The 13,109-nt window shown below is 45.6% G+C and overlaps 1 protein-coding gene and 1 long non-coding RNA gene across 2 annotated transcripts in view; one reads left to right on the forward strand and one right to left on the reverse strand.

Annotated features, from left to right (window-relative positions):
- Positions 1–13,109, reverse strand: part of LOC310759538 — a 209,833-nt gene that overhangs the window by 116,936 nt on the left and 79,788 nt on the right. The window lies entirely within an intron of this gene.
- FBXW11 (F-box and WD repeat domain containing 11) overlaps positions 7,038–13,109 on the forward strand; it is a 105,272-nt gene continuing 99,200 nt past the window's right edge. The window contains exon 1 of the mRNA XM_083606563.1: positions 7,038–7,261. The gene's annotated coding sequence lies outside the window, so the exon portion shown is untranslated. The remainder of the gene's footprint in view (positions 7,262–13,109) is intronic.

Consider the following 13,109-nt stretch of genomic DNA (forward strand, 5'->3'; position numbering starts at 1 on the left):
GAACCAAACAGTAAGATTGGCTAGTGCCTGATACTGAACAATTGCACCAGCGTATCTGGCAATAGGTGAGTGGTGCCTTTAGCACAGTATTTCCCAAATTTGGGTCTCAAACTATTTTTTGGACAACAATTCCCATCATCCCTGACCACTAGCTAGGGATGATGGGAGTTGTAGTCCAAAAACAGCTGTAGGTCCAAGTTTGGAAAACACTGCTTTAACACACCAGCATATTGTTGCTACCTAAGTAAAGGTAAAGGGTAAAGGGACCCCTGACCATTAGGTCCAGTTGTGACCAATTCTGGGGTTGGGGCGCTCATCTCGCTTTATTGGCCGAGGGAGCCAGTGTACAGCTTCCGGGTCATGTGGCCAGCATGACTAAGCCACTTCTGGTGAACCAGAGCAGCGCACGGAAACGCCGTTTACCTTCCCGCCGGAGCAGTACCTATTTATCTACTTGCACTTTGACGTCCTTTCGAACTGCTAGGTTGGTAGGAGCAGGGACCGAGCAACGGGAGCTCACCCTGTTGCGGGGATTCAAACCGCCGACCTTCTGATCAGCAAGTCCTAGGCTCTGTGGTTTAACCCACAGCGCCACCCACGTCCCTACCTACCTACCCTATCTGAGTGGACACCACTAAAAGCTGGATTTTAAGCATATATTGGCTGGTTGGTCTTCCAAACCAAACTACTGCCTCAGAATACGTCGATGCCAAAATGGGCTCTGACCCAGAAAAGCTATACATTTGTTAGCCTTTAAGGTGCCATAAGCAACTTCCAAGATTTTGCAGCAATTGGCTGGCACACAACAACTCCTTTTGGCATTCGTCTCAGATGTGTCTGTAGCTGTCACTGCAATGCTTCGCACCAGCTCTTTTACTCAGTACTGTTCTGTTTTCTAGGTCATGTTGACACATTCCTCTCGGATGCCCTGCTTGATAGCCGTTTGGTACAGAATTGCCGCAGTATTCGTCCAGCAGCATGAGAATTAAGACATAATTTAGCTTGAGACACAAACACAATCTGGCTTGACATTTTTCTATGGCTGTAAGGTCCCTACCAGGCACACTTGACAAGCAGTAATTGCTAGGGGACCCTGACTGTGATCATATAAGTACAGTGGTACCTCAGGTTACAGATGCTTCAGGTTACAGACTCCGCTAACCCAGAAATAGTACCTTGGATGAGAACAGAAATCAAGTGGCGGAGGCGGGAGGCCCCATTAGCTAAAGTGGTGCTTCAGGTTAAGAACAGTTTCAGGTTAAGAACGGGCCACCAGAATGAATTAAGTTCTTAATCCAAGGTACCACTGTAGTCCCAAGTCCCTCAGAATCTTGTGTGTCTTGGCCTAAAGTGTAATGAACTCCGCCAAGCACCCAGCAAAGAAGTCTCAATATGGAACGGGGATGGCTGATCTTCAGATATTGCTAGCCAACTCCCATTGGCCATGAGTGCTGGGGTGCCGATGAGCCGCAGAGTAGCTACCCCTGATATAGAAGAGCCCTCCTTGAGCTATGAATAGCTGTTTACTGGCAGAGGAAGCAGAGTAAGATCCAAGGCCAGTTGGAATCAAGTCCCTGGATAGGTCAGTTCAGTTGGTTAGAGCATGGTGCTGATAACACCAAAGTTGCAGGATTGGTCCCAGACAGCTGTATATTCCTCTATTGCAAGGGGGTTGGTCTAGATGAACCTCAGGGTCTCTTACAATTCTATGACTCTATGACATGGGTAGGCAAACTAACACCGGGGGCCAGATCCGGCCCAATTGCCTTCTAAATCCAGCCCGCAGACAGTCCAGCAATTCAGCCAGTTTGGTCATGATATATGTAAGTCCCAATCATTCTAATCCACAAAGGCTAATTTTGCTGCTCCCCACGTTCTGAAAAAACTTGATTTTTAACATACCCTTTCGGATTCTTCTCTACCGTGCTAAATAATCGCTGCACCTACTAACTAAAGCATGGGTAGGCAAACTAAGGCCCGGGGCCCGGATCTGGGCCAATCGCTTTTTAAATCCGGCCTGTGGACGGTCTGGGAATCAGTGTGTTTTTACATGAGTAGAATGTGTGCTTTTATTTTAAATGCGTCTCTGGGTTATTGTGGGGCATAGGAATTGGTTCATTCCCCCCCCCAAATAATAGTCCAGCCCCCCACAAGGTCTGAGGGATGGTGGACCGGCCACCTGCTGAAAAAGTCTGCTGACCCGTTCTCTACGACTTTGCAAAGTCAGAAGCCACCCTGCCCTAAATGATGTGCAAGCTCAAACTTCACAAAACCACTAGGTGGCACAAGGAGATGAGGGAAACCCAAGCCACATAGAACAGGATAATACAAAAGTTTTGGTTTGGATCTTATCTTACCTGTGTCCCCCATTGCTCTGCAGCATCTTTCCTCTCCCCAAAATGATCTGACAGGGATTCAGGAATGATCTGGGCTAGAATAGGGAAGGGGATGTTGGAAGAAAGCACCTCCCTTTCCGTGAACAGAAGAGCAAACAGATCTGAGGTTGTAACAGCCATCATGATGAGCGGCCTCTTGCAGCAAGGGCACTTTTTAACAAGTCATTTCTGGAAGACTGAACACCTCTGCCATGTTATACTGCAGTCAGTGTCTTCCATTCATGTAACTGGGCTGAAATAAGGTTGCTCTTCTTCCTTCTGCCTTTGTCATCACCTTCAGTTTAGGCCAGGCATGTCCAAAGTCCGTTTTGGGGGCCTAATCCGGCCAACTGGTCGATCTAATCCAGCCCCTGTGGCAGTATATGTCCTGGGGTTAAAATCCTTTAAAAAGCTCAACAGCTCTGGGCTTAAATCCTTTAAAAAAAGCTCAATTTCAATCCTAAAAAAAGCTCGACAACTTCGGTTAGCCCTCATGCATGTTGACTTCATCAAATCTGGCCCTCTTTGAAAAAAGTTTGGGCACCCCTGGTTTAGGCTGATTGGAAGAGCATGCAACCTTTTGAATTTCACAGAGTAGAAATTTCAGGTGGAATGGGAAGGGAGCCATATCTTTGGCCTTTCAAAGCTGATCTAAAAAAAATAAAATCATTGTCGATAACAACCTGTTTATTTTGCATGCGGTGAATATTGTCACTCCTAGGCTGGGTCCAGGCCACCAGTTTTGCTAGCTGCAAGCTGTGAAAGAGTAAATGGATGGCTATTTGGTGCCAGTGTTCATGCAGGTGTATGTGTGTACACCAAAGGAAGAATGCAGCTCTCCCCACATTAGGCTGGTTTTTCCCCATGGAAAAAGAGCGTCCCTCATGCATGTTGTTGGCATCCATCTGTCTCGAGAGACAGTGGTGTGCGCCTCCAGGGATGAAGTCAAATTGCTGTGTTAGCAGCACCGAAGTGACCTTCCCAGGGCGCAAGCCTGGGCAGTGTGTATGAGGGTCCTGGTCTGCCCAGACGATAAGACTGCTCTCAGCCTCACTGATGTGGTCCAAAGGGAAGCAGACCAAGACGTTTGGCACCAACCTGGCTGCAGGAGTTGTTTGGCAGGAGGCGTACAGCCTGCCATCCAATTGTATTCGGGACTCCACTCTGGAGTTTGTGTAGGGTTTACTCCTTAATCTTTTCTTCTCCCCAAAGCAGTGGAGGTTTAGGATCAGAGTTTTCCTTCTCCTAGATAGGCTACCTTTCCAGGTTGTCGAGCCCTGTCTGCCCCTCACTTCCCTCTACAGCGGGTACAAAAACTGCCTTCTTAACCGTAGGACCCACAAAATTGGTCTCACGCGCTCAATCCACCAGAGCCTGTCTTCGCATGCCGGGGAAGTCCCCAACTCACCAAGGGTTTGAGACCCATCTGCCACCCTCACCCAGTTTAGCTTTCCAGTCGAAGCCGTTTCCTGGGCTGTGGCCACTGTTGCATGCTGACAGCTTCTAAGAGCCACGGGTGAGAGCTGAGTGCAAAGTACCCCGGGGGTACTAGTAAAGGTAAAGGGACCCCTGACTGTTAGGTCCAGTCGTGGACGACTCTGGGGTTGCGTACAGCTTCCAGGTCATGTGGCCAGCATGACTAAACCGCTTCTGGTGGACCAGAGCAGCGCACGGAAACGTTGTTTACCTTCCTGCCAGAGCGGTACCTATTTATCTACTTGCACTTTGACATCCTTTTGAACTGCTAGGTTGACAAGAGCTGGGACCGAGCAACGGGAGCTCACCCCATCATGGGGATTTGAACCACCAACCTTCCAATTGGCAAGCCCTAGGCTCAGTGGTTTAGACCACAGCACCACCCACGTCCAGGGGTACTACCTCTCCTCTAACACGCATCCCTCCTCCATGCATACATATAAACATGCACACTAGATGGAAATAAGTCTGTTATTTCCAGTGTGAAAGATTTATTTTTTCCTGGCAACCTGTGAGAAGGCAGGGGTGAGCAACTACAGGCGGGTTAACAACCTGATGTTCACCACCCAGCCGTTTGCCTATCCTTTCCATTCTAGGCAAAATTTGAAAGCAAAACTCGCATCTGACTCCCTTCTTCCCCTCCAAGTCTGGTGATGTCATAGTGGAGGGTTTATGACGGAAGGCAACCTCTCCTCTTGCTCAGTGGTTCTGAGCGCTTTCTGAAGGAAGGGGCCGGGTTGCTGCACTAAGGCTGGGTAGGTCTTTCTGGGGTAAGGACTCGGCAGGTTGGGCTTGGATGGTGTTTGAATCAGTTTGGTTTGCCCTCGGTTTCTGACACTAGCCACTGAATCCAAAATAAGGAGCCATGTAAGAAATGGTTCCTGCAAGATCTGATACAAGGATCAATAACTTCTTTAAAGCTACCATATTTTTCACTCCATAAGATGCACCTGACTATAAGACGCACCTAGTTTTTAGAGGAAAACAAGGAAAAAAATACAGTGGTACCTCGGCTTACATATGCTACAGGTTACAGACTCCGCTAACCCAGAAATAGTACCTCGGGTTAAGAACTTTGCTTCAGGATGAAAACAGAAATCATGCAGTGGCAGTGGGAGGCCCCATTAGCTAAAGTGGTGTCTCAGGTTAAGAACGGACCTCCGGAACAAATTAAGTACGTAACCAGAGGTACCACTGTATTCTGAATGAAATAGTGGATGTATGATTTTTGTGGTTCATGCTGTGGCCACAGACGTGTGATTTGACGGTGAGTTTGGGGTAGCCCAATGCAAAAATCCTGAGAATTCATGTGGATCTGTGCTTTGTAACCATGTTTTTGCACCATTGCATCTTATGGAGCGAAAATACGGTCTGCTAGAAGGTATAATTGGGTTAGTTGGTTGGTTGGAGGCCTTAAATCTGCAGTGTATCATAATTCTGGTGGGGCTATCGCCCACAATTGTGCAGCTGTATGCTCAGACTTTTCCAGCAAAAAGCTTTGGGGTTCTTGAGCGGTGATTCCTGCGTTGCACTAGATGACCCTTTAGGTCCCTTCCAACTTTACAATTCTATGATCTGCATGATGATTTTTTTCTTCTTCGTTAAATGATAGCAATGCAGTTCTTTGGCCATTATGCAAGTCCACAAGGCGGGCTCTTCTATAACTGTTCTACCTGCTTGTCCTTTATTTCTATGGTGGTTTCCAAAAGAGCACTGCTAGTTTCCCCCATTCTAGTTTTCAGAGGCTGGAGCTGAGTGATACACAAAGTTCACATGCAACCTTAAAAAAATCACAACCACTGTTGTTTTAGGTTCAAAATCAGGAAATTGGGCTACCATCCTATTATCCTCTGGGAGTAAGCCCTTTTGAGTTCAGTGAGTGCATATGCAAAGGACTGCACTGCTGGTTTTCCAAAGGTTTATACGATGCTTGCTTTTGTACCAAACTTAGCTGCTGAAATGTGTTGTTGTTGTCTGAAGTCGACCCATTCCTCAGGCAAAATAGATGACACAAAATAGAAGAGACTGAAGTTGACAACTAAGCCTGTTGTTTTTTTTAGGACACAAAGTAGCTCTGAGATCGTAGACAAATTTCCCAGAGGAAAGAGCAAGATGTGTTTTGATTCATCTGGTTTACTTACTGAAAAGAAGGCTGAAAGGGTCAAATTGAGACAAATTTCAGAATATTTGCATGGTTTACCATTTCTTTCTCATTACCCAGATATGGATAAATAGTGCCTGAATAGTTTGGGGTCGGGCTATGCCAACTATTAGGTAGAGACGGGCAGCAAGTGATACTGAGGGAACAAGAAATGGTTGTGAGAGAGCTGTGAGTGTGTCATGTTTGTGCCCCTAAAGCCAACCGGCTGCCCTCAGATGGTGGATGCATCATTCTTCTCCCATCTTATCCTTACAACAACTCTGTGAGGCAGACCAGACTGATAGCGACTTGCCCCAAGGTTGGCCCATGATCCTCATCCTTTAGTGGTGACTAAAAACTACTTTAATAATAATAATAATAATAATAATAATAATAATAATAATAATAATGATAATAATTTGTTTATACCCCGCCCATCTGGCTGAGTTTCCCCAGCCACTCTGGGCGGCTCCCAATCGAGTTTTAAAAACAATACAGCATTAAATATTAAAAACTTCCCTAAACAGGGCTGCCTTCAGATGTCTTTTAAAGATAGGCTAGCTGCTTATTTCCTTCACATCTGAAGGGAGGGCGTTCCACAGGGCGGGTGCCACTACCGAGAAGGCCCTCTGTCTGGTTCCCTGTAACCTCACTTCTCGCAATGAGGGAACCGCCAGAAGGCTCCTTCAGGTATACAGGACCGAGGCCGTTTAGGACTTTAAAGGTCAGCACCAACACTTTGAATTGTGCTCGGAAATGTACTGGGAGCCAATGCAGATCTCTTATGTGGTCCCGGCGGCCACTCCTAGTCACCAGTCTAGCTGCTGCATTTAAAAGAAGTGCTTCGCAAGTGTCTGTCCCCGGGTGCTAGCTCAGAGCAATACCTGCCGGCAATCTCTGGCAATTCTTGAGGCCATCAGCACTTACTACGTCGACGGCATCACATTTCCTCCCGAGTGACCTTGGCCGTTCATCGTAGCACCTGAACTTTTAATTGCCATCGGCTTCTCTCCCTATGCTTATGAATGCACCAATCCATCCAACAGCTTCTCTCGCTGCCAGGGCCCATCGGAGAGCAAGTTCAAGCTGTCAGCCTACATCACACTGATGGAACGGATAAAGGATCATGGCTAGCCGGCTGGGAGCAGGAGCCGACAGCTATGTTAGCTGACGGGCGTTTGGGAAAACAAGTCTCTGCTAACAATGCACTTTGCAGCTTTCGAGATCAGATGGGGCCCGCCTGCCACAATCTGTGTGTCAGAATTTCCTGGTGAGTGTGCTTTGCTCAATGGATCCTTTCCTCTTTCATCCGGGAGCATTCCACTGATACTTAACCAAAGATCTCTACAAAACTCCCAGCACCAGGGGAAGCAAGTTTCTGGTGCCCTTGACATGGGCTTTCATTAGCAAAATGAGGTGTTAGATCGGACTGTCCCACTTAAACTGCCGGGCTCTGGAGGACAGGAATGGGAGAATCTGTCATTTTCAGTTTCTCCAAGGTTCTCATTTTTCCAGCCAAAGTCAGTTCTCCATAATCCTTTGTGATTTTTTTTTTAAAACATCCTCATAAACCTCTTAGTGTTAATTTCTACTAATATACACGTTTTTGTCTGCAGTTTTGCCTTTTGCAAACCAATCCATGAAGCATGTTTTGTATGCTGCTTTCCCTAATGTGTTTCACTAGTAAAGTGGTACCTCGGGTTACAGATGCTTCAGGTTACAAACGCTTCAGGTTACAGACTCCACTAACCCAGAAATAGTACCTCGGGTTAAGAACTTTGCTTCAGGATGAGAACAGAAATCGTGCTCCGGCAGCGCGGCAGCAGCGGGAGGCCCCATTAGCTAAAGTGGTGCTTCAGGTTAAGAACAGTTTCAGGTTAAGAACGGACCTCCGGAACGAATTAAGTACTTAACCCAAGGTACCACTGTATGTTACTTTCACAAGCCATTGTGGTGTAATGGTGAGAGTGTTGGACCTGGGAGCGCAGGGTTCGAATCCCCACTCAGCCATGAATCCCACTGGGAGTGACCTTGGGCCAGTCACTATCTCTTAGCTTAACCTACCTTACAGGGTTGTTGTGAGGATGAAATGGGGAAGAGAAGAACCATTTGCACCACCTTCAGCTCCTTGGAAGATAAGGGTGATATATAAATGTCAATAATAATAATTTGTACGCACACTTTAGTATATGCTCTTCTGTGCACATTAGTTTGGGGGGGGGGAGACTTGCATTGCAAAATTCGAAAGTGTGCAAATTTCGAAGGCTGGCTGTGTTTCGGTTCACATGCTTTTCCAGAAAATGTGAACTAGGCATGTTCACCTTTAAATACAAACTGGCTTGATTTCTCCCCCATCTCTACTGGAGGATTTCTGAATGTTCCCTTATGTAAACAATGGGGTGGTGGTGGAAACCACACAATTCCTGTGTAAGTATCAAATTAGCACAGGACAGATTGAACAGGATTCAAGCCTTTCTCCCCGATATGCCAGGCTTTCCCACACCCCTCTTTGGTGGGAAATATTTTACAAACAATAAAGGCACCCCATGCATAGTGGACCAGTCCATGGTTGTTGTTGTTTAGTCGTTTAGTCGTCTCCGACTCTTCGTGACCCCATGGACCAGAGCACGCCAGGCACTCCTGTCTTCCACTGCCTCCTGCAGTTTGGTCAAACTCATGTTGGTAGCTTTGAGAACACTGTCCAACCATCTCGTCCTCTGTCGTCCGCTTCTCCTTGTGCCCTCCATCTTTCCCAACATCAGGGTCTTTTCCAGGGAGTCTTCTCTTCTCATGAGGTAGCCAAAATATTGGAGCCTCAGCTTCAGGATCTGTCCTTCCAGTGAGCACTCAGGGCTGATTTCCTTCAGAATGGATAGGTTTGATCTTCTTGCAGTCCATGGGACTCCCAAGAGTCTCCTCCAGCACCATAATTCAAAAGCATCAATTCTTTGGCGATCAGCCTTCTTTATGGTCCAGCTCTCACTTCCATACATCACTACTGGGAAAACCATAGCTTTAACTATACGGACCTTTGTTGGCAAGGTGATGTCTCTGCTTTTTAAGATGCTGTCTAGGTTTGTCATTGCTTTCCTCCCAAGAAGCAGGCGTCTCTTAATTTCGTGACTGCTGTCAGCATCTGCAGTGATCATGGAGCCCAAGAAAGTAAAATCTCTCACTGCCTCCATTTCTTCCCCTTCTATTTGCCAGGAGGTGATGGGCCCAGTGGCCATGATCTTTGTTTTTTTGATGTTGAGCTTCAGACCATATTTTGCGCTCTCCTCTTTCACCCTCATTAAGAGGTTCTTTAATTCCTCCTCACTTTCTGTCATCAAGGTTGTGTCATCCATGGTACAGGCCCCTCAAGTTTCTACCACCTCATTATGCTACATGCATAGACCAGGTCTAAGCTAGGGGTATTTAAAACCACTGGTCTGAATTCTCCTGGGGAATCCCATTCCTTTACCAACTCTGTAGGAGAGGGTAGCTCAGAAGAAGTCACCAGCAATCATATTAAGAGACTGGCAAGTGGTCTCTCTACTCTACAATGGAGTTGTTGAAGAGTTGGTTGGCAATCCTGCCCACAAGCTCAGTGGTGAAAACCCCTATTTTCATTCAAACCTTGGCCAAGCATGGAGACCAGATATATAGGATGGATGAGCATGCTATGTAAATTCACTGCAGTTATTATTATCCGCACAATATTTTAAATATACTGACAGATGGAACATCACTGAACGTAAAGGTTAACGTTGCTAAAGTTATAACCACCAGTGGAATCTCTTTTAAACAAATTAGGTATCGGTGTAAAATTCAGACACTGAGAAAACAGAAAAGCATACAAAACAAAGCAAAACTTTGCCTGGGTACTGATGGTAGTCAGTGCACAGGCAAGCTGCAGAGACCTTTAGTTGCTTTTGTAAAAGAATTCAAATCAAACAATTTAGTAAGAATTAGCTCTCCCCAGACAGACTCTCTGACCTACAAATTCAAAATGGACACCTGGGATCAGAGAAATTCTAGACTAGTCAAAAGCAAATTAAAAAACAGAAAACAAAACAGATCAAAGCCCAAAGTCATGGGACAAACTTGAAAGAAAGAAAAAGATTAAATAAGGGAGGGGTGACATAATTTTTAGCTAACTCCAGACCTCAGTTCTCAGGGAGCCCCAGCGTTACTTGATCGTCTAAGATGTAAAGTAATTTCTTGAACAATGAAGAGCCTTGTGGTACCTTAAAGACTAATGAATTTATTGTGGCATAAGCTATTGTCTGGTGCATCTGAAGGGGTCTCTGGTCCATGAAAGCTTATGGCACCATAATAATTTTTTAGTCTTTAAGGTAGCACAAGACTCTCTTTTATTTCTGCTATAACAGACTAACATGGCTACGCCTCTGGAAGTAATTTCCTGCAGGAACTTCATAGGTAATAGGATTACATCTCTAACAAAGAAATAAGCAGGAACACTCTGGGTGGCAGGTTTAGCTACCAAGACTTACACAATGGAAGGGCTCCGAATTTGATGGGCCATTGATTTGGGCAAAGGAGTCATTGTAATAACCAGGAAGAACCATTTACACTTGGCAAAAATCATAAAAGGATGTTAATTAAATTCTAACCTACATTTTTTTCTATAGAAAGCGCTCCCCTCCCCCTGTTCTGAACCAGATACATCAGATCGCAGCAGCTGTGATGCTCATGGTATATTAGCCAATAATATACTACAACTGTAGAATAATATTCTGTAGACAATAATATTCCACAGAGTACAACTAGAATTCCTTCATAACATGAAATATTTTTATGACGCGGAGCTTAATCTCCTCTTTCGATAACGCCTTCCTATGCATGTCTTCTCAGAAGCAGGCTATATTGAATTAAGTGGTATTTACTCCAACCTAAGTGTGCACTGGCAAATTGGGGGTAGTTCAGCCATTCATCATGTCAGGGAACAAAAATTAATGTAACATTTTAGGGATTTAGTGCAACTAAGAATAGCAGTGGATATCTGAAAATGTTTTAGTTTAGATTAAATGTGAAGTTTAAAAACAGGTGGATAATTTCAAATAGTCATTGAATATGGATCCAAAACGGTCCATAGTAATTTCAATTGCCAGAGTAGGTATGGAAAAAGGTTCTTTTTTAAAAGCAAACTTACTGTTACTCTTTGTTGCCTCAGGGGTTGTTGCTTTTTCCTTTGGAAAAAGCACATTCTTTTGAAGGGAGAACTGATTTAAGTTTACTCAATCATGTGATTCTGTCTTAAAATACCAACGAACTCCGTCCATAATGCAATTTTCTCCTTATTGTGTGCAGATGCCCTGAAACACAAATATTCTATATATAAACGATGAACAAGCTATAACCATATTAATCACAGTGTCTGGAAATGAATCATGTGAACAGGACCTAAAAGTTAGGAGCGGGGCTTTTGTTCAGCTGGAACTCAGTGGAACGCAGTTCTGGCACCTCTCAGGTGTGCACCATTGCAATTCTAAGAGAAATAGGGAGGTGTTCACAGTGGGTTTGGTTTTTCTAGAAAAATAGCACTGGTAGGCTGCTTTGCTCTTCCCAGCTCATTCTGCTTCTGTTTTGTACTGAACCAAGACATGGTTTTGCTTGAGTGTCATCTGATTGTGGGCTCATGGTTTAGCTCTCTGCGCTGTAACCAAGGCTTGTCCTGTGGTTTACACTGGCAGGGGTCGGCAAAGTTTTTGTGGCTTGGGCCGGTTCACGATCCTGCAGACGCCATGGTGGGCCAGAGTGCGCATGCACACACGCACACATACGCAAATGCTATTTCCAGTGCTCCTTTTGGTGCGGAGGAGGCATGTGCAGCTTCCCATTGGCTGCAGGAGCTTCCTGCAGCCAATGGTAAGCTGGCTAGAATAATTGAAGACGGTCCGTGCTCTGCTCTGTGCCGGTTTAGTGCGGCACACGGGAGCCGATCAAGCGGGCAGCAGGCGTCCCCGAGCAGGTGGTGGGGGTCCATGGGCCGGTTAAACGATCCCCATGGGCCACTTGTGGCCCATGGGCCTTAGGTTGCTGACCCGGTTTACAGTGTGGGAGTTGTCTAGGAGAGCTAAGCATGAGCCTGGGTTTGAATGACACACTAAGCCAAACCATAGCTTAGCTCAGTACTGCGCAGCAGCAAAATGATCTGGGGAGGAGCAAAGGAACCTCAATTGCCTCTTTGGGAGACATGGGTTGGCACAGAGCAACATGCAAACTGGGCCAGAGTTTGTGCAGAGACAAACAAACACCTTCCATCAGATCTGAGGATACAGGCAGGATATGGGAAATGTGGCTACCCAGGTTTAAATTCCAGCTCTGTTATGGACCGATGATGCTGGGAACTGCCTCCCTGTAAGGTGATTCTGTTGTTTTTGCAAACTAAGGATGAGTCAGACATGGTAGTTTTAGTTTCAGTGACTGTTTCGAGAAAAACTTGCAACTGAGATGTGGCTCTACTTGTGGGTGGATCCATGTCCTAGAATCCATGTGGACCAACATTTTAGCAATCCATGTGGACCAACATTTTAGCAGTCTAGAGTTTGATATTCAGTGGAAGACAAGAGTGCCTGGAGTGCTCTGGTCCATGGGGTCACGAAGAGTTTTAGACAACTAAACAACAAAAACAAAGCTTGATATTATTAATGCAGAAGCACAAGTGAAGGGCAAGTTTCCTGTATGGTAGTAGATGACAATACTCTTTTCTTGATTCATTTCAAGTGTGTATGTGTATCATAATTGGACCAGGTAACATAAGACTACTTAATATGTGAGACTCCTCCCCTTGCTCCTTTATAGTGCGAAGGAAAGACCTTTTTGGTGTGGCATCTCTGAAGTTCCTCCTGCCAAAGACCTTAAGAAGCATGCCAGTCACCTTCGATCTTTTCAGACCCTGGACCTGACGTTTAGCACAAATATTGAGATCCTTCTCTTATTTTTTTTACCATACATTTGATGGCGATAGGGCTGCTTTTGCACTCCATGTTAGAGGACAACACTGTCCAGTTCACTTCCTCCTTCTTTTGATAAATCCACCTTCACCAGGAGAGGGCTAGGCCGCTTTTTCTTCTTCTTCTTTCCAATATGGAGATTTCCGCAGCATTTTTCTT

This window comes from Podarcis filfolensis (assembly GCF_964270895.1).
Source record: "Podarcis filfolensis genome assembly, chromosome: 3".
NCBI classification, from domain to species: Eukaryota; Metazoa; Chordata; class Lepidosauria; order Squamata; family Lacertidae; genus Podarcis; species Podarcis filfolensis.